Source organism: Heptranchias perlo, chromosome 12 (genome assembly GCF_035084215.1).
Source record: "Heptranchias perlo isolate sHepPer1 chromosome 12, sHepPer1.hap1, whole genome shotgun sequence".
NCBI classification, from domain to species: domain Eukaryota; kingdom Metazoa; phylum Chordata; class Chondrichthyes; order Hexanchiformes; family Hexanchidae; genus Heptranchias; species Heptranchias perlo.
The window spans coordinates 67,292,449-67,319,425 of record NC_090336.1 but is presented as its reverse complement, the minus strand read 5'-3'; the positions used below and the strand labels follow the sequence as shown (position 1 = coordinate 67,319,425).

The 26,977-nt window shown below is 52.7% G+C and overlaps 15 pseudogenes; all 15 read left to right on the top strand.

Moving 5' to 3' along the window:
- The first annotated feature begins 3,918 nt into the window (after positions 1-3,918).
- LOC137328593 (U2 spliceosomal RNA) lies at positions 3,919-4,142 on the top strand (annotated as a pseudogene).
- Positions 4,143-5,125: 983 nt separating this feature from the next.
- Positions 5,126-5,242, top strand: LOC137329990 (U2 spliceosomal RNA; annotated as a pseudogene).
- Positions 5,243-6,570: 1,328 nt separating this feature from the next.
- Positions 6,571-6,687, top strand: LOC137329127 (U2 spliceosomal RNA; annotated as a pseudogene).
- Positions 6,688-7,652: 965 nt separating this feature from the next.
- LOC137329423 (U2 spliceosomal RNA) lies at positions 7,653-7,769 on the top strand (annotated as a pseudogene).
- Positions 7,770-8,743: 974 nt separating this feature from the next.
- On the top strand, positions 8,744-8,860 carry LOC137329056 (U2 spliceosomal RNA; annotated as a pseudogene).
- A 3,810-nt stretch (positions 8,861-12,670) lies between these two features.
- LOC137328507 (U2 spliceosomal RNA) lies at positions 12,671-12,874 on the top strand (annotated as a pseudogene).
- A 985-nt stretch (positions 12,875-13,859) lies between these two features.
- On the top strand, positions 13,860-13,976 carry LOC137329989 (U2 spliceosomal RNA; annotated as a pseudogene).
- Positions 13,977-15,304: 1,328 nt separating this feature from the next.
- Positions 15,305-15,421, top strand: LOC137329125 (U2 spliceosomal RNA; annotated as a pseudogene).
- A 965-nt stretch (positions 15,422-16,386) lies between these two features.
- On the top strand, positions 16,387-16,503 carry LOC137329422 (U2 spliceosomal RNA; annotated as a pseudogene).
- A 974-nt stretch (positions 16,504-17,477) lies between these two features.
- Positions 17,478-17,594, top strand: LOC137329055 (U2 spliceosomal RNA; annotated as a pseudogene).
- A 3,806-nt stretch (positions 17,595-21,400) lies between these two features.
- On the top strand, positions 21,401-21,621 carry LOC137328579 (U2 spliceosomal RNA; annotated as a pseudogene).
- A 985-nt stretch (positions 21,622-22,606) lies between these two features.
- Positions 22,607-22,723, top strand: LOC137329987 (U2 spliceosomal RNA; annotated as a pseudogene).
- Positions 22,724-24,051: 1,328 nt separating this feature from the next.
- On the top strand, positions 24,052-24,168 carry LOC137329124 (U2 spliceosomal RNA; annotated as a pseudogene).
- Positions 24,169-25,133: 965 nt separating this feature from the next.
- On the top strand, positions 25,134-25,250 carry LOC137329421 (U2 spliceosomal RNA; annotated as a pseudogene).
- Positions 25,251-26,224: 974 nt separating this feature from the next.
- On the top strand, positions 26,225-26,341 carry LOC137329054 (U2 spliceosomal RNA; annotated as a pseudogene).
- The last annotated feature ends 636 nt before the right edge of the window (positions 26,342-26,977 follow it).

Here is a 26,977-nt window from a genome sequence, read left to right as displayed (position 1 = left end):
AGGGACCTGGACACGAGGCCGAGGACACACGCACGCCTGCTGCACTGGCAGCAGCGACCAACAGGGGGCTGACCGGCTGATCCTTCCCTTTCACAGGCAGGCTTTTGGCCCTCGCTGAAACGACAAAGCTGTTCAGAAGGAAGTCCTGGGGGGAAGGCAGGCAGGGAGGGACGGACACAGGGAAGTCCGCACAAAACAGGTCCCCTGGAACCTCTGACCCACAAAACCGGGTTCCTGGTGAAAGCAGTCCTGCCATTGACAGGACAATGGACAGGACCCGGCAGCTTGAGACACATCTTTCTTTCAATAAGCAAGTTCTTTTTAAAAAAGTTTCCTTCCACAGCAGCTCTGAGTGAGAGAGAGAGAGAGAGAGAGAGAGAGACACTGACTCACTGACTGACACCGACACACACACACACACACACACACATATTATTTATTATTATTTTAAACGACAAAGGTGTTCAGAAGGAAGTCCTGGGGGGAAGGCAGGCAGGGAGGGACGGACACAGGGAAGTCCGCACAAAACAGGTCCCCTGGAACCTCTGACCCAGAAAACCGGGTTCCTGGTGAAAGCAGTCCTGCCATTGACATGACAATGGACAGGGCCCGGCAGCTTGAGACACATCTTTCTTTCAATAAGCAAGTTCTTTTTAAAAAAGTTTCCTTCCACAGCAGCTCTGAGTGAGAGAGAGAGAGAGAGAGAGAGAGACTGACTGACTGACTGATACTGACACCGACACACACACACATATTATTTATTATTATTTTAAACGACAAAGGTGTTCAGAAGGAAGTCCTGGGGGGAAGGCAGGCAGGGAGGGACGGACACAGGGAAGTCCGCACAAAACAGGTCCCCTGGAACCTCTGACCCAGAAAACCGGGTTCCTGGTGAAAGCAGTCCTGCCCCGCCCTGCCATTAACATGACAATGGACAGGGCCCGGACCAGGCGCAGCGGACGGTAGCGAGCAGTCGGAGGGTGAAAATCCGCCAGTGGGTGAAAAGGAGAGCCGTGCGGTGAGAGGAGGCGGAAAGCGGTTCGCAGACTTTCGCTGTACCTCCGGCGGGCAGCGCCGCACCTCCGAGCGCTCGGTACCGTCCGCTGCGCCTCGTCCTGCCGCACGCGACGAGCCGTCCCCGGAGGAAATCGGCCTCGGCCTTCCTGAGATATCAGTCTCCAGGTGGGACAGAAAAACCGGGGGCCCCCGGCTCGCTTTCGGCGGCCCGCTAGTCGACTTCCCGTCGTGCGAACGCGATCCTTCCGGTACCCTTCGGTGCCCCTTGCCCGACTCTAGCTCCGGTGGTAAAGCGGAGTCGGTCGGTCTGACGGCCGCCGAGTTAGCAGGCGGAAAGCGGTTTGCAGCCTTTCGCTGTACCTCCGGCGGGCAGCGCCGCACCTCCGAGCGCTCGGTACCGTCCGCTGCGCCTCGTCCTGCCGCACGCGACGAGCCGTCCCCGGAGGAAATCGGCCTCGGCCCTCCTGAGATATCAGCCTCCATACGGGCGTCACAAATCAGTGGACATGGTCAGCTGCAAAGCAGTGTCATTACAACCTTTCATAAACGACAGGGCAGCACCGCACCGCACTGCACTGCACCCCACACTACATCACACTTGCCTGCCTGCCTGCCTGCCGCTGCCTACTCTCACCAGCGGACCAAAGTGAGGATAACACCCCGAAGCAAGCATCTCCCTTGCCGCCCACCAGCCCACACCAATCCCCTTGCCTGCCTCCCACAAATTCCACCAGCGAGGCAAAGTGAAAATCAACCCCCAAAAAACGCACTCCACACCGGCCATCGCCCGCTATACACCCCCCCCCCCCCCCCCGGGGCGAATATTAAGCCCGAGAACACCGACTGTAACCAACCGCAGTGAAAAGTTGAAGTGGCAACTCATTAACCAGATTTACACTTGGCAACTCATAAACCAAATGAACAAAAAATCTGGTTAATGAGTTGCCCAAAATAAATCTGGTTAATGAGTTGCCACTTCAACTTTTCACTGCGGTTGGTTACAGTCGGTGTTCTCGGGCTTAATATTCACCCCTGGGGGGCGGGGTGGGTGATTCTGGGGGTAGTGTCCGGGAGGGTGAGCCTTTTATTCGGCAGGAGGCGTGTGGGGAAATCATCAACCTGTCAGACGATGAGTTGTCACAAACGCCATTGCTTAATGAAAGCTGCGCTCCCGAACTGGACTGACTGACTGTCTGTCTGTCTGTCCGTTTGTCAAGGGGAGGAAAAGGCGGCGGTGGTGGTGAGGGTGGAGCTTTACGCTCAGGAGGGGAGACTTTCCTTCATGCCAATTAATCTGCAGCAGAAAGTCATCCCCCCCCGACTGGGATTCGAAGCCCGGTCCTGACCACGAGACCACCGGGGAGAGCTGCCTCAAGTCCCTGAGGGACCTGGACACGAGGCCGAGGACACACGCACGCCTGCTGCACTGGCAGCAGCGACCAGCAGGGGGCTGACCGGCTGATCCTTCCCTTTCACAGGCAGGCTTTTGGCCCTCGCTCAAACGACAAAGGTGTTCAGAAGGAAGTCCTGGGGAGGAGGGAGGGAGGCAGGGAAATCAGCACAAAGCAGGTCCCCTGGAATCTCACACCTGCGTCCCAGAAAACAGGTCTCCTGGTCAAAGCAGTCCTGCCCCGTCCTGCCATTAACGTGACAATGGACAGGGCCCGGCAGCTTGAGACACATCTTTTTTTCAATATGCAAGTTCTTTTTAAAAAGGTTTCCTTCCACAGCAGCTCTGAGTAAGAGTGAGAGAGAGAGAGAGACTGACACTGACACTGACACTGACACACACACACACACACACACACACACACCGTCTCCCATCCGATTGGTGGACTATGGGATTGAAAATCGAACTTTGAGTTTCAATGCAGGGGGGAGAGCGCGAACGCAGCCCCTCCCAACTACCACACGCGCGTTGTTGTTGTTGTAATATAGAACTGCAAGTTGCCGTTGTCGTGGTCGTTTCGAATCAGCACAAAGTAGGTGCCTCCCTGGAATGTCACACCTGCGTCCCAGAAAACAGGTCTCCCGGTCAAAGCAGTCCCGCCCCGCCCTGGGATTAACGTGACAATGGACAGGGCCCAGTCAGGGAGCAGCTTGAGAGACGTCTTTCAATAGGCGCTTCTGAAACATTAACGCCTTGTTTCTTTCGACAGTTTAACCAGCCTTTAACACGCCTTGTGTTTTTATTTCCCATTTCCAGCCAGCCAGCCAGCCAGCCAGCCAGCCAGCCAGCCGAGCCGAGCCAGCATCTGCAGTATTTTTTTTGATTGGTCTTGCCTGCCGTGGAATGAATGTTTCAACACGAGCTGCTGATTGTCAGCACCTCACCTCTTTCTCAATTGGCCGTTGCAATCTCACTCGCTCGCTCATTGTGAGACACGTCACGTCACTAGTTTTACTCAAAGAGGTTTCCTTCCACGGCAGTTCGTTAGTGACTGAGACTGACTGACGGAGGTCCGTTGAGACACAACCCTCTCCCATCTGATTGGTGGCCTACTGGCAAATTTACCAATCTGTCAAGCAATCCTGGCAAGAAAGGAAAAAACGGCAACTTCTTTAAACTCATCCACTGTTGCAATTAGAAACGGTGGCAAAAAATGTGGCCAGAGTGGGAGAGAACGGCAGTGCTTCGAGACTGCTTTCAACACCGGCAGCCAGAGAACAAAGAGGGAGGGCAAACAGGACCCGAGATCAATTCGCATCGAGCGCGGTATCGCTTCTCGGCCTTTTGGCTAAGATCAAGTGGTCAAGTGGGGGAAGGCAACCATTTGGAGCCTTCCTGCCATTGTATGCCGGGGGGATGCAGTCAGGGAGAAATCCCCTCGGGCAGAGTGTAGAGCTTTGGCTTGTAGAGCTTTGGCTTGATGTAATGTCACTGCAAGGAATCTGGAATGAATCTGTAAGGCAATAAGGCACCCCAGAGTGTCAGAAAAAAAAAAAAAAAAAAAAAAAAAAAAAAAAAAAAATCTGTTCTTATCAGTTTAATATCTGATACGTCCCCTATCTGGGGACCATATATTAAATTGATTTTTGGAACAGGGAGATGGACTAGGGGCTTGCTCCGTCCACTCCACGCATCGACCCAGTATTGCAGTGTCTCTGGGAACGGTGCAGCTCCCTGTGGGGAGATATTCAAAAGGAAAAACAGCTCTTTCCCAGTGTCTCTGTGTGTGTGTGTGTGTGTGTGTGTGTGTGTGTGTGTGTGTGTGTGTGTATTATTACTGAGAATAAAGCTGATATCTCTCTCTCTCTCTCTCTCTCTCTCTTACACTCAGAGCTGCTGTGGAAGGAAACCGTTTTAAAAAGAACTTTCTCAGCTCAGTGGTATTTTTTTCTTCTCCAAGGCTGAGTGCCGCTCGCACGGAGCGATATAATTCAAAGTGCAAAATAACTTGGCGTCGTTGACTTGAAACAAGCAGGGTCTGCTTCCAAATGAAAGCTGCGCTCCCGAACTGGACTGACTGTCTGTCTGTCTGTCTGTTTGTCAAGGGGTGGAAAAGGTGGCGGTGGTGGTGAGGGTGGAGCTTTACGCTCAGGAGGGGAGACTTTCTTTCAGAGGTGCCAATTAATCTGCAGCAGAAAGTCATCCCCCCCGACCGGGATTCGAAGCCCGGTCCTGACCACGAGACCACCGGGGAGAGATGCCTCAAGTCCCTGAGGGACCTGGACACGAGGCCGAGGACACACGCACGCCTGCTGCACTGGCAGCAGCGACCAACAGGGGGCTGACCGGCTGATCCTTCCCTTTCACAGGCAGGCTTTTGGCCCTCGCTCAAACGACAAAGGTGTTCAGAAGGAAGTCCTGGGGGGAAGGCAGGCAGGGAGGGACGGACACAGGGAAGTCCGCACAAAACAGGTCCCCTGGAACCTCTGACCCACAAAACCGGGTTCCTGGTGAAAGCAGTCCTGCCACTGACATGACAATGGACAGGGCCCGGCAGCTTGAGACACATCTTTCTTTCAATAAGCAAGTCCTTTTTAAAAAAGTTTCCTTCCACAGCAGCTCTGAGAGAGAGAGAGAGAGAGAGAGAGAGAGACACTGACTGACTGACTGACTGATACTGACACCGACACACACACACACACACACACACACACACATATTATTTATTATTATTTTTAATTGATTTTTAGAACAGGGAGATGGACTAGGGGCTTGCTCTGTCCACTCCACGCATCGACCCAGTATTGCAGTGTTTCTGGGAACGGTGCAGCTCCCCGTGGGGAGATATTCAAAAGGAAAATCAGCTCTTTCCCAGTGTCTCTGTGTGTGTGTGTGTGTGTGTGTGTGTGTGTGTATTATTACTGAGAATAAAGCTGATATCTCTCTCTCTCTCTCTCTCTCTCTCTCTCACACTCAGAGCTGCTGTGGAAGCAAACCTTTTTAAAAAGAACTTTCTCAGCTCAGTGGTATTTTTTTCTTCTCCAAGGCTGAGTGCCGCTCGCACGTAGCGATATAATTCAAAGTGCAAAATAACTTGGCGTCGTTGACTTGAAACAAGCAGGGTCTGCTTCCAAATGAAAGCTGCGCTCCCGAACTGGACTGACTGACTGTCTGTCTGTCTGTCTGTCCGTTTGTCAAGGGGTGGAAAAGGCGGCGGTGGTGGTGAGGGTGGAGCTTTACGCTCAGGAGGGGAGACTTTCTTTCAGAGGTGCCAATTCATCTGCAGCAGAAAGTCATCCCCCCCGACCGGGATTCGAAGCCCGGTCCTGACCACGAGACCACCGGGGAGAGTTGCCTCAAGTCCCTGAGGGACCTGGACACGAGGCCGAGGACACACGCACGCCTGCTGCACTGGCAGCAGCGACCAACAGGGGGCTGACCGGCTGATCCTTCCCTTTCACAGGCAGGCTTTTGGCCCTCGCTCAAACGACAAAGGTGTTCAGAAGGAAGTCCTGGGGGGAAGGCAGGCAGGGAGGGACGGACACAGGGAAGTCCGCACAAAACAGGTCCCCTGGAACCTCTGACCCAGAAAACCGGGTTCCTGGTGAAAGCAGTCCTGCCACTGACAGGACAATGGACAGGGCCCGGCAGCTTGAGACACATCTTTCTTTCAATAAGCAAGTTCTTTTTAAAAAAGTTTCCTTCCACAGCAGCTCTGAGTGTGAGAGAGAGAGAGGAGAGAGAGAGACACTGACTCACTGACTGACACCGACACACACACACACACACACACACACACACACACACACACATATTATTTATTATTATTTTAAACGACAAAGGTGTTCAGAAGGAAGTCCTGGGGGGAAGGCAGGCAGGGAGGGACGGACACAGGGAAGTCCGCACAAAACAGGTCCCCTGGAACCTCTGACCCAGAAAAACGGGTTCCTGGTGAAAGCAGTCCTGCCATTGACATGACAATGGACAGGGCCCGGCAGCTTGAGGCACATCTTTCTTTCAATAAGCAAGTTCTTTTTTAAAAAGTTTCCTTCCACAGCAGCTATGAGTGAGAGAGAGAGAGAGAGAGAGAGAGAGAGACACTGACTCACTGACTGATACTGACACCGACACACACACACACACACACACACACACACACACATATTATTTATTATTATTTTAAATTGATTTTTCGAACAGGGAGATGGAATAGGGGCTTGCTCCGTCCACTCCACGCATCGACCCAGTATTGCAGTGTTTCTGGGAACGGTGCAGCTCCCCGTGGGGAGATATTCAAAAGGAAAAACAGCTCTTTCCCAGTGTCTCTGTGTGTGTGTGTGTGTGTGTGTGTGTGTATTATTACTGAGAATAAAGCTGATATCTCTCTCTCTCTCTCTCTCTCTCACTCAGAGCTGCTGTGGAAGGAAACCGTTTTAAAAAGAACTTTCTCAGCTCAGTGGTATTTTTTTCTTCTCCAAGGCTGAGTGCCGCTCGCACGTAGCGATATAATTCAAAGTGCAAAATAACTTGGCGTCGTTGACTTTAAACAAGCAGGGTCTGCTTCCAAATGAAAGCTGCGCTCCCGAACTGGACTGTCTGTCTGTCTGTCTGTCTGCTTGTCAAGGGGAGGAAAAGGCGGCGGTGGTGGTGAGGGTGGAGCTTTACGCTCAGGAGGGGAGACTTTCTTTCAGAGGTGCCAATTAATCTGTAGCAGAAAGTCATCCCCCCCGACCGGGATTCGAAGCCCGGTCCTGACCACAAGACCACCGGGGAGAGTTGCCTCAAGTCCCTGAGGGACCTGGACACGAGGCCGAATACACACGCACGCCTGCTGCACTGGCAGCAGCGACCAACAGGGGGCTGACCGGCTGATCCTTCCCTTTCACAGGCAGGCTTTTGGCCCTCGCTGAAACGACAAAGGTGTTCAGAAGGAAGTCCTGGGGGGAAGGCAGGCAGGGAGGGACGGACACAGGGAAGTCCGCACAAAACAGGTCCCCTGGAACCTCTGACCCAGAAAACCGGGTTCCTGGTGAAAGCAGTCCTGCCATTGACATGACAATGGACAGGGCCCGGCAGCTTGAGACACATCTTTCTTTCAATATGCAAGTTCTTTTTAAAAAAGTTTCCTTCCACAGCAGCTCTGAGTGAGAGAGAGAGAGAGAGAGAGAGAGAGACACTGACTCACTGACTGATACTGACACCGACACACACACACACACACACACACACACACACACACACACATATTATTTATTATTATTTTTAATTGATTTTTAGAACAGGGAGATGGAATAGGGGCTTGCTCCGTCCACTCCACGCATCGACCCAGTATTGCAGTGTCTCTGGGAACGGTGCAGCTCCCCGTGGGGAGATATTCAAAAGGAAAATCAGCTCTTTCCCAGTGTCTCTGTGTGTGTGTGTGTGTGTGTGTGTGTGTATTATTACTGAGAATAAAGCTGATATCTCTCTCTCTCTCTCTCTCCCTCTCTCTCTCTCACTCAGAGCTGCTGTGGAAGGAAACCTTTTTAAAAAGAACTTTCTCAGCTCAGTGGTATTTTTTTCTTCTCCAAGGCTGAGTGCCGCTCGCACGTAGCGATATAATTCAAAGTGCAAAATAACTTGGCGTCGTTGACTTTAAACAAGCAGGGTCTGCTTCCAAATGAAAGCTGCGCTCCCGAACTGGACTGACTGTCTGTCTGTCTGTCTGTCTGTTTGTCAAGGGGTGGAAAAGGCGGTGGTGGTGGTGAGGGTGGAGCATTACGCACAGGAGGGGAGACTTTCTTTCAGAGGTGCCAATTAATCTGCAGCAGAAAGTCATCCCCCCCCAACCGGGATTCGAAGCCCGGTCCTGACCACGAGACCACCGGGGAGAGTTGCCTCAAGTCCCTGAGGGACCTGGACACGAGGCCGAATACACACGCACGCCTGCTGCACTGGCAGCAGCGACCAGCAGGGGGCTGACCGGCTGATCCTTCCCTTTCACAGGCAGGCTTTTGGCCCTCGCTCAAACGACAAAGGTGTTCAGAAGGAAGTCCTGGGGGGAAGGCAGGCAGGGAGGGACGGACACAGGGAAGTCCGCACAAAACAGGTCCCCTGGAACCTCTGACCCAGAAAACCGGGTTCCTGGTGAAAGCAGTCCTGCCATTGACATGACAATGGACAGGGCCCGGCAGCTTGAGACACATCTTTCTTTCAATAAGCAAGTTCTTTTTAAAAAAGTTTCCTTCCACAGCAGCTCTGAGTGTGAGGGAGAGAGAGAGAGAGAGAGAGAGAGACACTGACTGACTGACTGATACTGACACCGACACACACACACACACACACACACACACACATATTATTTATTATTATTTTAAATTGATTTTTAGAACAGGGAGATGGAAAAGGGGCTTGCTCCGTCCACTCCACGCATCGACCCAGTATTGCAGTGTCTCTGGGAACGGTGCAGCTCCCCGTGGGGAGATATTCAAAAGGAAAAACAGCTCTTTCCCAGTGTCTCTGTGTGTGTGTGTGTGTGTGTGTGTGTGTATTATTACTGAGAATAAAGCTGATATCTCTCTCTCTCTCTCTCTCTCTCTCTCTCACTCAGAGCTGCTGTGGAAGGAAACCGTTTTAAAAAGACCTTTCTCAGCTCAGTGGTATTTTTTTCTTCTCCAAGGCTGAGTGCCGCTCGCACGTAGCGATATAATTCAAAGTGCAAAATAACTTGGCGTCGTTGACTTTAAACAAGCAGGGTCTGCTTCCAAATGAAAGCTGCGCTCCCGAACTGGACTGACTGTCTGTCTGTCTGTCTGTCTGTTTGTCAAGGGGTGGAAAAGGCGGCGGTGGTGGTTAAGGGTGGAGCTTTACGCTCAGGAGGGGAGACTTTCTTTCAGAGGTGCCAATTAATCTGCAGCAGAAAGTCATCCCCCCCCGACCGGGATTCGAAGCCCGGTCCTGACCACGAGACCACCGGGGAGAGTTGCCTCAAGTCCCTGAGGGACCTGGACACGAGGCCGAGGACACACGCACGCCTGCTGCACTGGCAGCAGCGACCAGCAGGGTTCCGACCGGCTGATCCTTCCCTTTCACAGGCAGGCTTTTGGCCCTCGCTCAAACGACAAAGGTGTTCAGAAGGAAGTCCTGGGGGGAAGGCATGGAGGGACGGACACAGGGAAGTCCGCACAAAACAGGTCCCCTGGAACCTCTGACCCAGAAAACCGGGTTCCTGGTGAAAGCAGTCCTGCCCCGCCCTGCCATTAACATGACAATGGACAGGGCCCGGACCAGGCGCAGCGGACGGTAGCGAGCAGTCGGAGGGTGAAAATCCGCCAGTGGGTGAAAAGGAGAGCCGTGCGGTGAGAGGAGGCGGAAAGCGGTTCGCAGACTTTCGCTGTACCTCCGGCGGGCAGCGCCGCACCTCCGAGCGCTCGGTACCGTCCGCTGCGCCTCGTCCTGCCGCACGCGACGAGCCGTCCCCGGAGGAAATCGGCCTCGGCCTTCCTGAGATATCAGTCTCCAGGTGGGACAGAAAAACCGGGGGCCCCCGGCTCGCTTTCGGCGGCCCGCTAGTCGACTTCCCGTCGTGCGAACGCGATCCTTCCGGTACCTTTCGGTGCCCCTTGCCCGACTCTAGCTCCGGTGGTAAAGCGGAGTCGGTCGGTCTGACGGCCGCCGAGTTAGCAGGCGGAAAGCGGTTTGCAGCCTTTCGCTGTACCTCCGGCGGGCAGCGCCGCACCTCCGAGCGCTCGGTACCGTCCGCTGCGCCTCGTCCTGCCGCACGCGACGAGCCGTCCCCGGAGGAAATCGGCCTCGGCCCTCCTGAGATATCAGCCTCCATACGGGCGTCACAAATCAGTGGACATGGTCAGCTGCAAAGCAGTGTCATTACAACCTTTCATAAACGACAGGGCAGCACCGCACTGCACTGCACTGCACTGCACCCCACACTACATCACACTTGCCTGCCTGCCGGCCTGCCTGCCGCTGCCTACTCTCACCAGCGGACCAAAGTGAGGATAACACCCCGAAGCAAGCATCTCCCTTGCCGCCCACCAGCCCACACCAATCCCCTTGCCTGCCTCCCACAAATTCCACCAGCGAGGCAAAGTGAAAATCAACCCCCAAAAAACGCACTCCACACCGGCCATCGCCCGCTATACACCCCCCCCCCCCCCCCCCCGGGGTGAATATTAAGCCCGAGAACACCGACTGTAACCAACTGCAGTGAAAAGTTGAAGTGGCAACTCATTAACCAGATTTACACTTGGCAACTCATAAACCAAATGAACAAAAAATCTGGTTAATGAGTTGCCCAAAATAAATCTGGTTAATGAGTTGCCACTTCAACTTTTCACTGCGGTTGGTTACAGTCGGTGTTCTCGGGCTTAATATTCACCCCGGGGGGGCGGGGTGGGTGATTCTGGGGGTAGTGTCCGGGAGGGTGAGCCTTTTATTCGGCAGGAGGCGTGTGGGGAAATCATCAACCTGTCAGACGATGAGTTGTCACAAACGCCATTGCTTAATGAAAGCTGCGCTCCCGAACTGGACTGACTGTCTGTCTGTCTGTCTGTCTGTTTGTCAAGGGGAGGAAAAGGCGGTGGCGGTGGTGGTGAGGGTGGAGCATTCCGCTCAGGAGGGGAGACTTTCCTTCATGCCAATTAATCTGCAGCAGAAAGTCATCCCCCCCCGACCGGGATTCGAAGCCCGGTCCTGACCACGAGACCACCGGGGAGAGCTGCCTCAAGTCCCTGAGGGACCTGGACACGAGGCCGAGGACACACGCACGCCTGCTGCACTGGCAGCAGCGACCAGCAGGGGGCTGACCGGCTGATCCTTCCCTTTCACAGGCAGGCTTTTGGCCCTCGCTCAAACGACAAAGGTGTTCAGAAGGAAGTCCTGGGGGGGAGGGAGGGAGGCAGGGAAATCAGCACAAAGCAGGTCCCCTGGAATCTCACACCTGCGTCCCAGAAAACAGGTCTCCTGGTCAAAGCAGTCCTGCCCCGTCCTGCCATTAACGTGACAATGGACAGGGCCCGGCAGCTTGAGACACATCTTTTTTTCAATATGCAAGTTCTTTTTAAAAAGGTTTCCTTCCACAGCAGCTCTGAGTAAGAGTGAGAGAGAGAGAGAGAGAGAGAGAGACTGACACTGACACTGACACTGACACACACACACACACACACACACACACACACCGTCTCCCATCCGATTGGTGGACTATGGGATTGAAAATCGAACTTTGAGTTTCAATGCAGGGGGGAGAGCGCGAACGCAGCCCCTCCCAACTACCACACGCGCGTTGTTGTTGTTGTAATATAGAACTGCAAGTTGCCGTTGTCGTGGTCGTTTCGAATCAGCACAAAGTAGGTGCCTCCCTGGAATGTCACACCTGCGTCCCAGAAAACAGGTCTCCCGGTCAAAGCAGTCCCGCCCCGCCCTGGGATTAACGTGACAATGGACAGGGCCCAGTCAGGGAGCAGCTTGAGAGACGTCTTTCAATAGGCGCTTCTGAAACATTAACGCCTTGTTTCTTTCGACAGTTTAACCAGCCTTTAACACGCCTTGTGTTTTTATTTCCCATTTCCAGCCAGCCAGCCAGCCAGCCAGCCAGCCAGCCAGCCGAGCCGAGCCAGCATCTGCAGTATTTTTTTTGATTGGTCTTGCCTGCCGTGGAATGAATGTTTCAACACGAGCTGCTGATTGTCAGCACCTCACCTCTTTCTCAATTGGCCGTTGCAATCTCACTCGCTCGCTCATTGTGAGACACGTCACGTCACTAGTTTTACTCAAAGAGGTTTCCTTCCACGGCAGTTCGTTAGTGACTGAGACTGACTGACGGAGGTCCGTTGAGACACAACCCTCTCCCATCTGATTGGTGGCCTACTGGCAAATTTACCAATCTGTCAAGCAATCCTGGCAAGAAAGGAAAAAACGGCAACTTCTTTAAACTCATCCACTGTTGCAATTAGAAACGGTGGCAAAAAATGTGGCCAGAGTGGGAGAGAACGGCAGTGCTTCGAGACTGCTTTCAACACCGGCAGCCAGAGAACAAAGAGGGAGGGCAAACAGGACCCGAGATCAATTCGCATCGAGCGCGGTATCGCTTCTCGGCCTTTTGGCTAAGATCAAGTGGTCAAGTGGGGGAAGGCAACCATTTGGAGCCTTCCTGCCATTGTATGCCGGGGGGATGCAGTCAGGGAGAAATCCCCTCGGGCAGAGTGTAGAGCTTTGGCTTGTAGAGCTTTGGCTTGATGTAATGTCACTGCAAGGAATCTGGAATGAATCTGTAAGGCAATAAGGCACCCCAGAGTGTCAGAAAAAAAAAAAAAAAAATCTGTTCTTATCAGTTTAATATCTGATACGTCCCCTATCTGGGGACCATATATTAAATTGATTTTTGGAACAGGGAGATGGACTAGGGGCTTGCTCCGTCCACTCCACGCATCGACCCAGTATTGCAGTGTCTCTGGGAACGGTGCAGCTCCCTGTGGGGAGATATTCAAAAGGAAAAACAGCTCTTTCCCAGTGTCTCTGTGTGTGTGTGTGTGTGTGTGTGTGTGTGTGTGTGTGTGTGTGTGTGTGTATTATTACTGAGAATAAAGCTGATATCTCTCTCTCTCTCTCTCTCTCTCTCTTACACTCAGAGCTGCTGTGGAAGGAAACCGTTTTAAAAAGAACTTTCTCAGCTCAGTGGTATTTTTTTCTTCTCCAAGGCTGAGTGCCGCTCGCACGGAGCGATATAATTCAAAGTGCAAAATAACTTGGCGTCGTTGACTTGAAACAAGCAGGGTCTGCTTCCAAATGAAAGCTGCGCTCCCGAACTGGACTGACTGTCTGTCTGTCTGTCTGTTTGTCAAGGGGTGGAAAAGGTGGCGGTGGTGGTGAGGGTGGAGCTTTACGCTCAGGAGGGGAGACTTTCTTTCAGAGGTGCCAATTAATCTGCAGCAGAAAGTCATCCCCCCCGACCGGGATTCGAAGCCCGGTCCTGACCACGAGACCACCGGGGAGAGATGCCTCAAGTCCCTGAGGGACCTGGACACGAGGCCGAGGACACACGCACGCCTGCTGCACTGGCAGCAGCGACCAACAGGGGGCTGACCGGCTGATCCTTCCCTTTCACAGGCAGGCTTTTGGCCCTCGCTCAAACGACAAAGGTGTTCAGAAGGAAGTCCTGGGGGGAAGGCAGGCAGGGAGGGACGGACACAGGGAAGTCCGCACAAAACAGGTCCCCTGGAACCTCTGACCCACAAAACCGGGTTCCTGGTGAAAGCAGTCCTGCCACTGACATGACAATGGACAGGGCCCGGCAGCTTGAGACACATCTTTCTTTCAATAAGCAAGTCCTTTTTAAAAAAGTTTCCTTCCACAGCAGCTCTGAGAGAGAGAGAGAGAGAGAGAGAGAGAGACACTGACTGACTGACTGACTGATACTGACACCGACACACACACACACACACACACACACACACATATTATTTATTATTATTTTTAATTGATTTTTAGAACAGGGAGATGGACTAGGGGCTTGCTCTGTCCACTCCACGCATCGACCCAGTATTGCAGTGTTTCTGGGAACGGTGCAGCTCCCCGTGGGGAGATATTCAAAAGGAAAATCAGCTCTTTCCCAGTGTCTCTGTGTGTGTGTGTGTGTGTGTGTGTGTGTGTGTATTATTACTGAGAATAAAGCTGATATCTCTCTCTCTCTCTCTCTCTCTCTCTCTCACACTCAGAGCTGCTGTGGAAGCAAACCTTTTTAAAAAGAACTTTCTCAGCTCAGTGGTATTTTTTTCTTCTCCAAGGCTGAGTGCCGCTCGCACGTAGCGATATAATTCAAAGTGCAAAATAACTTGGCGTCGTTGACTTGAAACAAGCAGGGTCTGCTTCCAAATGAAAGCTGCGCTCCCGAACTGGACTGACTGACTGTCTGTCTGTCTGTCTGTCCGTTTGTCAAGGGGTGGAAAAGGCGGCGGTGGTGGTGAGGGTGGAGCTTTACGCTCAGGAGGGGAGACTTTCTTTCAGAGGTGCCAATTCATCTGCAGCAGAAAGTCATCCCCCCCGACCGGGATTCGAAGCCCGGTCCTGACCACGAGACCACCGGGGAGAGTTGCCTCAAGTCCCTGAGGGACCTGGACACGAGGCCGAGGACACACGCACGCCTGCTGCACTGGCAGCAGCGACCAACAGGGGGCTGACCGGCTGATCCTTCCCTTTCACAGGCAGGCTTTTGGCCCTCGCTCAAACGACAAAGGTGTTCAGAAGGAAGTCCTGGGGGGAAGGCAGGCAGGGAGGGACGGACACAGGGAAGTCCGCACAAAACAGGTCCCCTGGAACCTCTGACCCAGAAAACCGGGTTCCTGGTGAAAGCAGTCCTGCCACTGACAGGACAATGGACAGGGCCCGGCAGCTTGAGACACATCTTTCTTTCAATAAGCAAGTTCTTTTTAAAAAAGTTTCCTTCCACAGCAGCTCTGAGTGTGAGAGAGAGAGAGGAGAGAGAGAGACACTGACTCACTGACTGACACCGACACACACACACACACACACACACACACACACACACACACATATTATTTATTATTATTTTAAACGACAAAGGTGTTCAGAAGGAAGTCCTGGGGGGAAGGCAGGCAGGGAGGGACGGACACAGGGAAGTCCGCACAAAACAGGTCCCCTGGAACCTCTGACCCAGAAAAACGGGTTCCTGGTGAAAGCAGTCCTGCCATTGACATGACAATGGACAGGGCCCGGCAGCTTGAGGCACATCTTTCTTTCAATAAGCAAGTTCTTTTTTAAAAAGTTTCCTTCCACAGCAGCTATGAGTGAGAGAGAGAGAGAGAGAGAGAGAGAGAGACACTGACTCACTGACTGATACTGACACCGACACACACACACACACACACACACACACACACACATATTATTTATTATTATTTTAAATTGATTTTTCGAACAGGGAGATGGAATAGGGGCTTGCTCCGTCCACTCCACGCATCGACCCAGTATTGCAGTGTTTCTGGGAACGGTGCAGCTCCCCGTGGGGAGATATTCAAAAGGAAAAACAGCTCTTTCCCAGTGTCTCTGTGTGTGTGTGTGTGTGTGTGTGTGTGTATTATTACTGAGAATAAAGCTGATATCTCTCTCTCTCTCTCTCTCTCTCACTCAGAGCTGCTGTGGAAGGAAACCGTTTTAAAAAGAACTTTCTCAGCTCAGTGGTATTTTTTTCTTCTCCAAGGCTGAGTGCCGCTCGCACGTAGCGATATAATTCAAAGTGCAAAATAACTTGGCGTCGTTGACTTTAAACAAGCAGGGTCTGCTTCCAAATGAAAGCTGCGCTCCCGAACTGGACTGTCTGTCTGTCTGTCTGTCTGCTTGTCAAGGGGAGGAAAAGGCGGCGGTGGTGGTGAGGGTGGAGCTTTACGCTCAGGAGGGGAGACTTTCTTTCAGAGGTGCCAATTAATCTGTAGCAGAAAGTCATCCCCCCCGACCGGGATTCGAAGCCCGGTCCTGACCACAAGACCACCGGGGAGAGTTGCCTCAAGTCCCTGAGGGACCTGGACACGAGGCCGAATACACACGCACGCCTGCTGCACTGGCAGCAGCGACCAACAGGGGGCTGACCGGCTGATCCTTCCCTTTCACAGGCAGGCTTTTGGCCCTCGCTGAAACGACAAAGGTGTTCAGAAGGAAGTCCTGGGGGGAAGGCAGGCAGGGAGGGACGGACACAGGGAAGTCCGCACAAAACAGGTCCCCTGGAACCTCTGACCCAGAAAACCGGGTTCCTGGTGAAAGCAGTCCTGCCATTGACATGACAATGGACAGGGCCCGGCAGCTTGAGACACATCTTTCTTTCAATATGCAAGTTCTTTTTAAAAAAGTTTCCTTCCACAGCAGCTCTGAGTGAGAGAGAGAGAGAGAGAGAGAGAGAGACACTGACTCACTGACTGATACTGACACCGACACACACACACACACACACACACACACACACACACACACATATTATTTATTATTATTTTTAATTGATTTTTAGAACAGGGAGATGGAATAGGGGCTTGCTCCGTCCACTCCACGCATCGACCCAGTATTGCAGTGTCTCTGGGAACGGTGCAGCTCCCCGTGGGGAGATATTCAAAAGGAAAATCAGCTCTTTCCCAGTGTCTCTGTGTGTGTGTGTGTGTGTGTGTGTGTGTATTATTACTGAGAATAAAGCTGATATCTCTCTCTCTCTCTCTCTCCCTCTCTCTCTCTCACTCAGAGCTGCTGTGGAAGGAAACCTTTTTAAAAAGAACTTTCTCAGCTCAGTGGTATTTTTTTCTTCTCCAAGGCTGAGTGCCGCTCGCACGTAGCGATATAATTCAAAGTGCAAAATAACTTGGCGTCGTTGACTTTAAACAAGCAGGGTCTGCTTCCAAATGAAAGCTGCGCTCCCGAACTGGACTGACTGTCTGTCTGTCTGTCTGTCTGTTTGTCAAGGGGTGGAAAAGGCGGTGGTGGTGGTGAGGGTGGAGCATTACGCACAGGAGGGGAGACTTTCTTTCAGAGGTGCCAATTAATCTGCAGCAGAAAGTCATCCCCCCCCAACCGGGATTCGAAGCCCGGTCCTGACCACGAGACCACCGGGGAGAGTTGCCTCAAGTCCCTGAGGGACCTGGACACGAGGCCGAATACACACGCACGCCTGCTGCACTGGCAGCAGCGACCAGCAGGGGGCTGACCGGCTGATCCTTCCCTTTCACAGGCAGGCTTTTGGCCCTCGCTCAAACGACAAAGGTGTTCAGAAGGAAGTCCTGGGGGGAAGGCAGGCAGGGAGGGACGGACACAGGGAAGTCCGCACAAAACAGGTCCCCTGGAACCTCTGACCCAGAAAACCGGGTTCCTGGTGAAAGCAGTCCTGCCATTGACATGACAATGGACAGGGCCCGGCAGCTTGAGACACATCTTTCTTTCAATAAGCAAGTTCTTTTTAAAAAAGTTTCCTTCCACAGCAGCTCTGAGTGTGAGGGAGAGAGAGAGAGAGAGAGAGAGAGACACTGACTGACTGACTGATACTGACACCGACACACACACACACACACACACACACACACATATTATTTATTATTATTTTAAATTGATTTTTAGAACAGGGAGATGGAAAAGGGGCTTGCTCCGTCCACTCCACGCATCGACCCAGTATTGCAGTGTCTCTGGGAACGGTGCAGCTCCCCGTGGGGAGATATTCAAAAGGAAAAACAGCTCTTTCCCAGTGTCTCTGTGTGTGTGTGTGTGTGTGTGTGTGTGTATTATTACTGAGAATAAAGCTGATATCTCTCTCTCTCTCTCTCTCTCTCTCTCTCACTCAGAGCTGCTGTGGAAGGAAACCGTTTTAAAAAGACCTTTCTCAGCTCAGTGGTATTTTTTTCTTCTCCAAGGCTGAGTGCCGCTCGCACGTAGCGATATAATTCAAAGTGCAAAATAACTTGGCGTCGTTGACTTTAAACAAGCAGGGTCTGCTTCCAAATGAAAGCTGCGCTCCCGAACTGGACTGACTGTCTGTCTGTCTGTCTGTCTGTTTGTCAAGGGGTGGAAAAGGCGGCGGTGGTGGTTAAGGGTGGAGCTTTACGCTCAGGAGGGGAGACTTTCTTTCAGAGGTGCCAATTAATCTGCAGCAGAAAGTCATCCCCCCCCGACCGGGATTCGAAGCCCGGTCCTGACCACGAGACCACCGGGGAGAGTTGCCTCAAGTCCCTGAGGGACCTGGACACGAGGCCGAGGACACACGCACGCCTGCTGCACTGGCAGCAGCGACCAGCAGGGTTCCGACCGGCTGATCCTTCCCTTTCACAGGCAGGCTTTTGGCCCTCGCTCAAACGACAAAGGTGTTCAGAAGGAAGTCCTGGGGGGAAGGCATGGAGGGACGGACACAGGGAAGTCCGCACAAAACAGGTCCCCTGGAACCTCTGACCCAGAAAACCGGGTTCCTGGTGAAAGCAGTCCTGCCCCGCCCTGCCATTAACATGACAATGGACAGGGCCCGGACCAGGCGCAGCGGACGGTAGCGAGCAGTCGGAGGGTGAAAATCCGCCAGTGGGTGAAAAGGAGAGCCGTGCGGTGAGAGGAGGCGGAAAGCGGTTCGCAGACTTTCGCTGTACCTCCGGCGGGCAGCGCCGCACCTCCGAGCGCTCGGTACCGTCCGCTGCGCCTCGTCCTGCCGCACGCGACGAGCCGTCCCCGGAGGAAATCGGCCTCGGCCTTCCTGAGATATCAGTCTCCAGGTGGGACAGAAAAACCGGGGGCCCCCGGCTCGCTTTCGGCGGCCCGCTAGTCGACTTCCCGTCGTGCGAACGCGATCCTTCCGGTACCTTTCGGTGCCCCTTGCCCGACTCTAGCTCCGGTGGTAAAGCGGAGTCGGTCGGTCTGACGGCCGCCGAGTTAGCAGGCGGAAAGCGGTTTGCAGCCTTTCGCTGTACCTCCGGCGGGCAGCGCCGCACCTCCGAGCGCTCGGTACCGTCCGCTGCGCCTCGTCCTGCCGCACGCGACGAGCCGTCCCCGGAGGAAATCGGCCTCGGCCCTCCTGAGATATCAGCCTCCATACGGGCGTCACAAATCAGTGGACATGGTCAGCTGCAAAGCAGTGTCATTACAACCTTTCATAAACGACAGGGCAGCACCGCACTGCACTGCACTGCACTGCACCCCACACTACATCACACTTGCCTGCCGGCCTGCCTGCCGCTGCCTACTCTCACCAGCGGACCAAAGTGAGGATAACACCCCGAAGCAAGCATCTCCCTTGCCGCCCACCAGCCCACACCAATCCCCTTGCCTGCCTCCCACAAATTCCACCAGCGAGGCAAAGTGAAAATCAACCCCCAAAAAACGCACTCCACACCGGCCATCGCCCGCTATACACCCCCCCCCCCCCCCCCCCGGGGTGAATATTAAGCCCGAGAACACCGACTGTAACCAACTGCAGTGAAAAGTTGAAGTGGCAACTCATTAACCAGATTTACACTTGGCAACTCATAAACCAAATGAACAAAAAATCTGGTTAATGAGTTGCCCAAAATAAATCTGGTTAATGAGTTGCCACTTCAACTTTTCACTGCGGTTGGTTACAGTCGGTGTTCTCGGGCTTAATATTCACCCCGGGGGGGCGGGGTGGGTGATTCTGGGGGTAGTGTCCGGGAGGGTGAGCCTTTTATTCGGCAGGAGGCGTGTGGGGAAATCATCAACCTGTCAGACGATGAGTTGTCACAAACGCCATTGCTTAATGAAAGCTGCGCTCCCGAACTGGACTGACTGTCTGTCTGTCTGTCTGTCTGTTTGTCAAGGGGAGGAAAAGGCGGTGGCGGTGGTGGTGAGGGTGGAGCATTCCGCTCAGGAGGGGAGACTTTCCTTCATGCCAATTAATCTGCAGCAGAAAGTCATCCCCCCCCGACCGGGATTCGAAGCCCGGTCCTGACCACGAGACCACCGGGGAGAGCTGCCTCAAGTCCCTGAGGGACCTGGACACGAGGCCGAGGACACACGCACGCCTGCTGCACTGGCAGCAGCGACCAGCAGGGGGCTGACCGGCTGATCCTTCCCTTTCACAGGCAGGCTTTTGGCCCTCGCTCAAACGACAAAGGTGTTCAGAAGGAAGTCCTGGGGGGGAGGGAGGGAGGCAGGGAAATCAGCACAAAGCAGGTCCCCTGGAATCTCACACCTGCGTCCCAGAAAACAGGTCTCCTGGTCAAAGCAGTCCTGCCCCGTCCTGCCATTAACGTGACAATGGACAGGGCCCGGCAGCTTGAGACACATCTTTTTTTCAATATGCAAGTTCTTTTTAAAAAGGTTTCCTTCCACAGCAGCTCTGAGTAAGAGTGAGAGAGAGAGAGAGAGAGAGAGAGACTGACACTGACACTGACACTGACACACACACACACACACACACACACACACACCGTCTCCCATCCGATTGGTGGACTATGGGATTGAAAATCGAACTTTGAGTTTCAATGCAGGGGGGAGAGCGCGAACGCAGCCCCTCCCAACTACCACACGCGCGTTGTTGTTGTTGTAATATAGAACTGCAAGTTGCCGTTGTCGTGGTCGTTTCGAATCAGCACAAAGTAGGTGCCTCCCTGGAATGTCACACCTGCGTCCCAGAAAACAGGTCTCCCGGTCAAAGCAGTCCCGCCCCGCCCTGGGATTAACGTGACAATGGACAGGGCCCAGTCAGGGAGCAGCTTGAGAGACGTCTTTCAATAGGCGCTTCTGAAACATTAACGCCTTGTTTCTTTCGACAGTTTAACCAGCCTTTAACACGCCTTGTGTTTTTATTTCCCATTTCCAGCCAGCCAGCCAGCCAGCCAGCCAGCCAGCCAGCCGAGCCGAGCCAGCATCTGCAGTATTTTTTTTGATTGGTCTTGCCTGCCGTGGAATGAATGTTTCAACACGAGCTGCTGATTGTCAGCACCTCACCTCTTTCTCAATTGGCCGTTGCAATCTCACTCGCTCGCTCATTGTGAGACACGTCACGTCACTAGTTTTACTCAAAGAGGTTTCCTTCCACGGCAGTTCGTTAGTGACTGAGACTGACTGACGGAGGTCCGTTGAGACACAACCCTCTCCCATCTGATTGGTGGCCTACTGGCAAATTTACCAATCTGTCAAGCAATCCTGGCAAGAAAGGAAAAAACGGCAACTTCTTTAAACTCATCCACTGTTGCAATTAGAAACGGTGGCAAAAAATGTGGCCAGAGTGGGAGAGAACGGCAGTGCTTCGAGACTGCTTTCAACACCGGCAGCCAGAGAACAAAGAGGGAGGGCAAACAGGACCCGAGATCAATTCGCATCGAGCGCGGTATCGCTTCTCGGCCTTTTGGCTAAGATCAAGTGGTCAAGTGGGGGAAGGCAACCATTTGGAGCCTTCCTGCCATTGTATGCCGGGGGGATGCAGTCAGGGAGAAATCCCCTCGGGCAGAGTGTAGAGCTTTGGCTTGTAGAGCTTTGGCTTGATGTAATGTCACTGCAAGGAATCTGGAATGAATCTGTAAGGCAATAAGGCACCCCAGAGTGTCAGAAAAAAAAAAAAAAAAAAAAAAAAAAAAAAAAAATCTGTTCTTATCAGTTTAATATCTGATACGTCCCCTATCTGGGGACCATATATTAAATTGATTTTTGGAACAGGGAGATGGACTAGGGGCTTGCTCCGTCCACTCCACGCATCGACCCAGTATTGCAGTGTCTCTGGGAACGGTGCAGCTCCCTGTGGGGAGATATTCAAAAGGAAAAACAGCTCTTTCCCAGTGTCTCTGTGTGTGTGTGTGTGTGTGTGTGTGTGTGTGTGTGTGTGTGTGTGTGTGTATTATTACTGAGAATAAAGCTGATATCTCTCTCTCTCTCTCTCTCTCTCTCTTACACTCAGAGCTGCTGTGGAAGGAAACCGTTTTAAAAAGAACTTTCTCAGCTCAGTGGTATTTTTTTCTTCTCCAAGGCTGAGTGCCGCTCGCACGGAGCGATATAATTCAAAGTGCAAAATAACTTGGCGTCGTTGACTTGAAACAAGCAGGGTCTGCTTCCAAATGAAAGCTGCGCTCCCGAACTGGACTGACTGTCTGTCTGTCTGTCTGTTTGTCAAGGGGTGGAAAAGGTGGCGGTGGTGGTGAGGGTGGAGCTTTACGCTCAGGAGGGGAGACTTTCTTTCAGAGGTGCCAATTAATCTGCAGCAGAAAGTCATCCCCCCCGACCGGGATTCGAAGCCCGGTCCTGACCACGAGACCACCGGGGAGAGATGCCTCAAGTCCCTGAGGGACCTGGACACGAGGCCGAGGACACACGCACGCCTGCTGCACTGGCAGCAGCGACCAACAGGGGGCTGACCGGCTGATCCTTCCCTTTCACAGGCAGGCTTTTGGCCCTCGCTCAAACGACAAAGGTGTTCAGAAGGAAGTCCTGGGGGGAAGGCAGGCAGGGAGGGACGGACACAGGGAAGTCCGCACAAAACAGGTCCCCTGGAACCTCTGACCCACAAAACCGGGTTCCTGGTGAAAGCAGTCCTGCCACTGACATGACAATGGACAGGGCCCGGCAGCTTGAGACACATCTTTCTTTCAATAAGCAAGTCCTTTTTAAAAAAGTTTCCTTCCACAGCAGCTCTGAGAGAGAGAGAGAGAGAGAGAGAGAGAGACACTGACTGACTGACTGACTGATACTGACACCGACACACACACACACACACACACACACACACATATTATTTATTATTATTTTTAATTGATTTTTAGAACAGGGAGATGGACTAGGGGCTTGCTCTGTCCACTCCACGCATCGACCCAGTATTGCAGTGTTTCTGGGAACGGTGCAGCTCCCCGTGGGGAGATATTCAAAAGGAAAATCAGCTCTTTCCCAGTGTCTCTGTGTGTGTGTGTGTGTGTGTGTGTGTGTGTGTATTATTACTGAGAATAAAGCTGATATCTCTCTCTCTCTCTCTCTCTCTCTCTCTCACACTCAGAGCTGCTGTGGAAGCAAACCTTTTTAAAAAGAACTTTCTCAGCTCAGTGGTATTTTTTTCTTCTCCAAGGCTGAGTGCCGCTCGCACGTAGCGATATAATTCAAAGTGCAAAATAACTTGGCGTCGTTGACTTGAAACAAGCAGGGTCTGCTTCCAAATGAAAGCTGCGCTCCCGAACTGGACTGACTGACTGTCTGTCTGTCTGTCTGTCCGTTTGTCAAGGGGTGGAAAAGGCGGCGGTGGTGGTGAGGGTGGAGCTTTACGCTCAGGAGGGGAGACTTTCTTTCAGAGGTGCCAATTCATCTGCAGCAGAAAGTCATCCCCCCCGACCGGGATTCGAAGCCCGGTCCTGACCACGAGACCACCGGGGAGAGTTGCCTCAAGTCCCTGAGGGACCTGGACACGAGGCCGAGGACACACGCACGCCTGCTGCACTGGCAGCAGCGACCAACAGGGGGCTGACCGGCTGATCCTTCCCTTTCACAGGCAGGCTTTTGGCCCTCGCTCAAACGACAAAGGTGTTCAGAAGGAAGTCCTGGGGGGAAGGCAGGCAGGGAGGGACGGACACAGGGAAGTCCGCACAAAACAGGTCCCCTGGAACCTCTGACCCAGAAAACCGGGTTCCTGGTGAAAGCAGTCCTGCCACTGACAGGACAATGGACAGGGCCCGGCAGCTTGAGACACATCTTTCTTTCAATAAGCAAGTTCTTTTTAAAAAAGTTTCCTTCCACAGCAGCTCTGAGTGTGAGAGAGAGAGAGGAGAGAGAGAGACACTGACTCACTGACTGACACCGACACACACACACACACACACACACACACACACACACACACATATTATTTATTATTATTTTAAACGACAAAGGTGTTCAGAAGGAAGTCCTGGGGGGAAGGCAGGCAGGGAGGGACGGACACAGGGAAGTCCGCACAAAACAGGTCCCCTGGAACCTCTGACCCAGAAAAACGGGTTCCTGGTGAAAGCAGTCCTGCCATTGACATGACAATGGACAGGGCCCGGCAGCTTGAGGCACATCTTTCTTTCAATAAGCAAGTTCTTTTTTAAAAAGTTTCCTTCCACAGCAGCTATGAGTGAGAGAGAGAGAGAGAGAGAGAGAGAGAGACACTGACTCACTGACTGATACTGACACCGACACACACACACACACACACACACACACACACACATATTATTTATTATTATTTTAAATTGATTTTTCGAACAGGGAGATGGAATAGGGGCTTGCTCCGTCCACTCCACGCATCGACCCAGTATTGCAGTGTTTCTGGGAACGGTGCAGCTCCCCGTGGGGAGATATTCAAAAGGAAAAACAGCTCTTTCCCAGTGTCTCTGTGTGTGTGTGTGTGTGTGTGTGTGTGTATTATTACTGAGAATAAAGCTGATATCTCTCTCTCTCTCTCTCTCTCTCACTCAGAGCTGCTGTGGAAGGAAACCGTTTTAAAAAGAACTTTCTCAGCTCAGTGGTATTTTTTTCTTCTCCAAGGCTGAGTGCCGCTCGCACGTAGCGATATAATTCAAAGTGCAAAATAACTTGGCGTCGTTGACTTTAAACAAGCAGGGTCTGCTTCCAAATGAAAGCTGCGCTCCCGAACTGGACTGTCTGTCTGTCTGTCTGTCTGCTTGTCAAGGGGAGGAAAAGGCGGCGGTGGTGGTGAGGGTGGAGCTTTACGCTCAGGAGGGGAGACTTTCTTTCAGAGGTGCCAATTAATCTGTAGCAGAAAGTCATCCCCCCCGACCGGGATTCGAAGCCCGGTCCTGACCACAAGACCACCGGGGAGAGTTGCCTCAAGTCCCTGAGGGACCTGGACACGAGGCCGAATACACACGCACGCCTGCTGCACTGGCAGCAGCGACCAACAGGGGGCTGACCGGCTGATCCTTCCCTTTCACAGGCAGGCTTTTGGCCCTCGCTGAAACGACAAAGGTGTTCAGAAGGAAGTCCTGGGGGGAAGGCAGGCAGGGAGGGACGGACACAGGGAAGTCCGCACAAAACAGGTCCCCTGGAACCTCTGACCCAGAAAACCGGGTTCCTGGTGAAAGCAGTCCTGCCATTGACATGACAATGGACAGGGCCCGGCAGCTTGAGACACATCTTTCTTTCAATATGCAAGTTCTTTTTAAAAAAGTTTCCTTCCACAGCAGCTCTGAGTGAGAGAGAGAGAGAGAGAGAGAGAGAGACACTGACTCACTGACTGATACTGACACCGACACACACACACACACACACACACACACACACACACACACATATTATTTATTATTATTTTTAATTGATTTTTAGAACAGGGAGATGGAATAGGGGCTTGCTCCGTCCACTCCACGCATCGACCCAGTATTGCAGTGTCTCTGGGAACGGTGCAGCTCCCCGTGGGGAGATATTCAAAAGGAAAATCAGCTCTTTCCCAGTGTCTCTGTGTGTGTGTGTGTGTGTGTGTGTGTGTATTATTACTGAGAATAAAGCTGATATCTCTCTCTCTCTCTCTCTCCCTCTCTCTCTCTCACTCAGAGCTGCTGTGGAAGGAAACCTTTTTAAAAAGAACTTTCTCAGCTCAGTGGTATTTTTTTCTTCTCCAAGGCTGAGTGCCGCTCGCACGTAGCGATATAATTCAAAGTGCAAAATAACTTGGCGTCGTTGACTTTAAACAAGCAGGGTCTGCTTCCAAATGAAAGCTGCGCTCCCGAACTGGACTGACTGTCTGTCTGTCTGTCTGTCTGTTTGTCAAGGGGTGGAAAAGGCGGTGGTGGTGGTGAGGGTGGAGCATTACGCACAGGAGGGGAGACTTTCTTTCAGAGGTGCCAATTAATCTGCAGCAGAAAGTCATCCCCCCCCAACCGGGATTCGAAGCCCGGTCCTGACCACGAGACCACCGGGGAGAGTTGCCTCAAGTCCCTGAGGGACCTGGACACGAGGCCGAATACACACGCACGCCTGCTGCACTGGCAGCAGCGACCAGCAGGGGGCTGACCGGCTGATCCTTCCCTTTCACAGGCAGGCTTTTGGCCCTCGCTCAAACGACAAAGGTGTTCAGAAGGAAGTCCTGGGGGGAAGGCAGGCAGGGAGGGACGGACACAGGGAAGTCCGCACAAAACAGGTCCCCTGGAACCTCTGACCCAGAAAACCGGGTTCCTGGTGAAAGCAGTCCTGCCATTGACATGACAATGGACAGGGCCCGGCAGCTTGAGACACATCTTTCTTTCAATAAGCAAGTTCTTTTTAAAAAAGTTTCCTTCCACAGCAGCTCTGAGTGTGAGGGAGAGAGAGAGAGAGAGAGAGAGAGACACTGACTGACTGACTGATACTGACACCGACACACACACACACACACACACACACACACATATTATTTATTATTATTTTAAATTGATTTTTAGAACAGGGAGATGGAAAAGGGGCTTGCTCCGTCCACTCCACGCATCGACCCAGTATTGCAGTGTCTCTGGGAACGGTGCAGCTCCCCGTGGGGAGATATTCAAAAGGAAAAACAGCTCTTTCCCAGTGTCTCTGTGTGTGTGTGTGTGTGTGTGTGTGTGTATTATTACTGAGAATAAAGCTGATATCTCTCTCTCTCTCTCTCTCTCTCTCTCTCACTCAGAGCTGCTGTGGAAGGAAACCGTTTTAAAAAGACCTTTCTCAGCTCAGTGGTATTTTTTTCTTCTCCAAGGCTGAGTGCCGCTCGCACGTAGCGATATAATTCAAAGTGCAAAATAACTTGGCGTCGTTGACTTTAAACAAGCAGGGTCTGCTTCCAAATGAAAGCTGCGCTCCCGAACTGGACTGACTGTCTGTCTGTCTGTCTGTCTGTTTGTCAAGGGGTGGAAAAGGCGGCGGTGGTGGTTAAGGGTGGAGCTTTACGCTCAGGAGGGGAGACTTTCTTTCAGAGGTGCCAATTAATCTGCAGCAGAAAGTCATCCCCCCCCGACCGGGATTCGAAGCCCGGTCCTGACCACGAGACCACCGGGGAGAGTTGCCTCAAGTCCCTGAGGGACCTGGACACGAGGCCGAGGACACACGCACGCCTGCTGCACTGGCAGCAGCGACCAGCAGGGTTCCGACCGGCTGATCCTTCCCTTTCACAGGCAGGCTTTTGGCCCT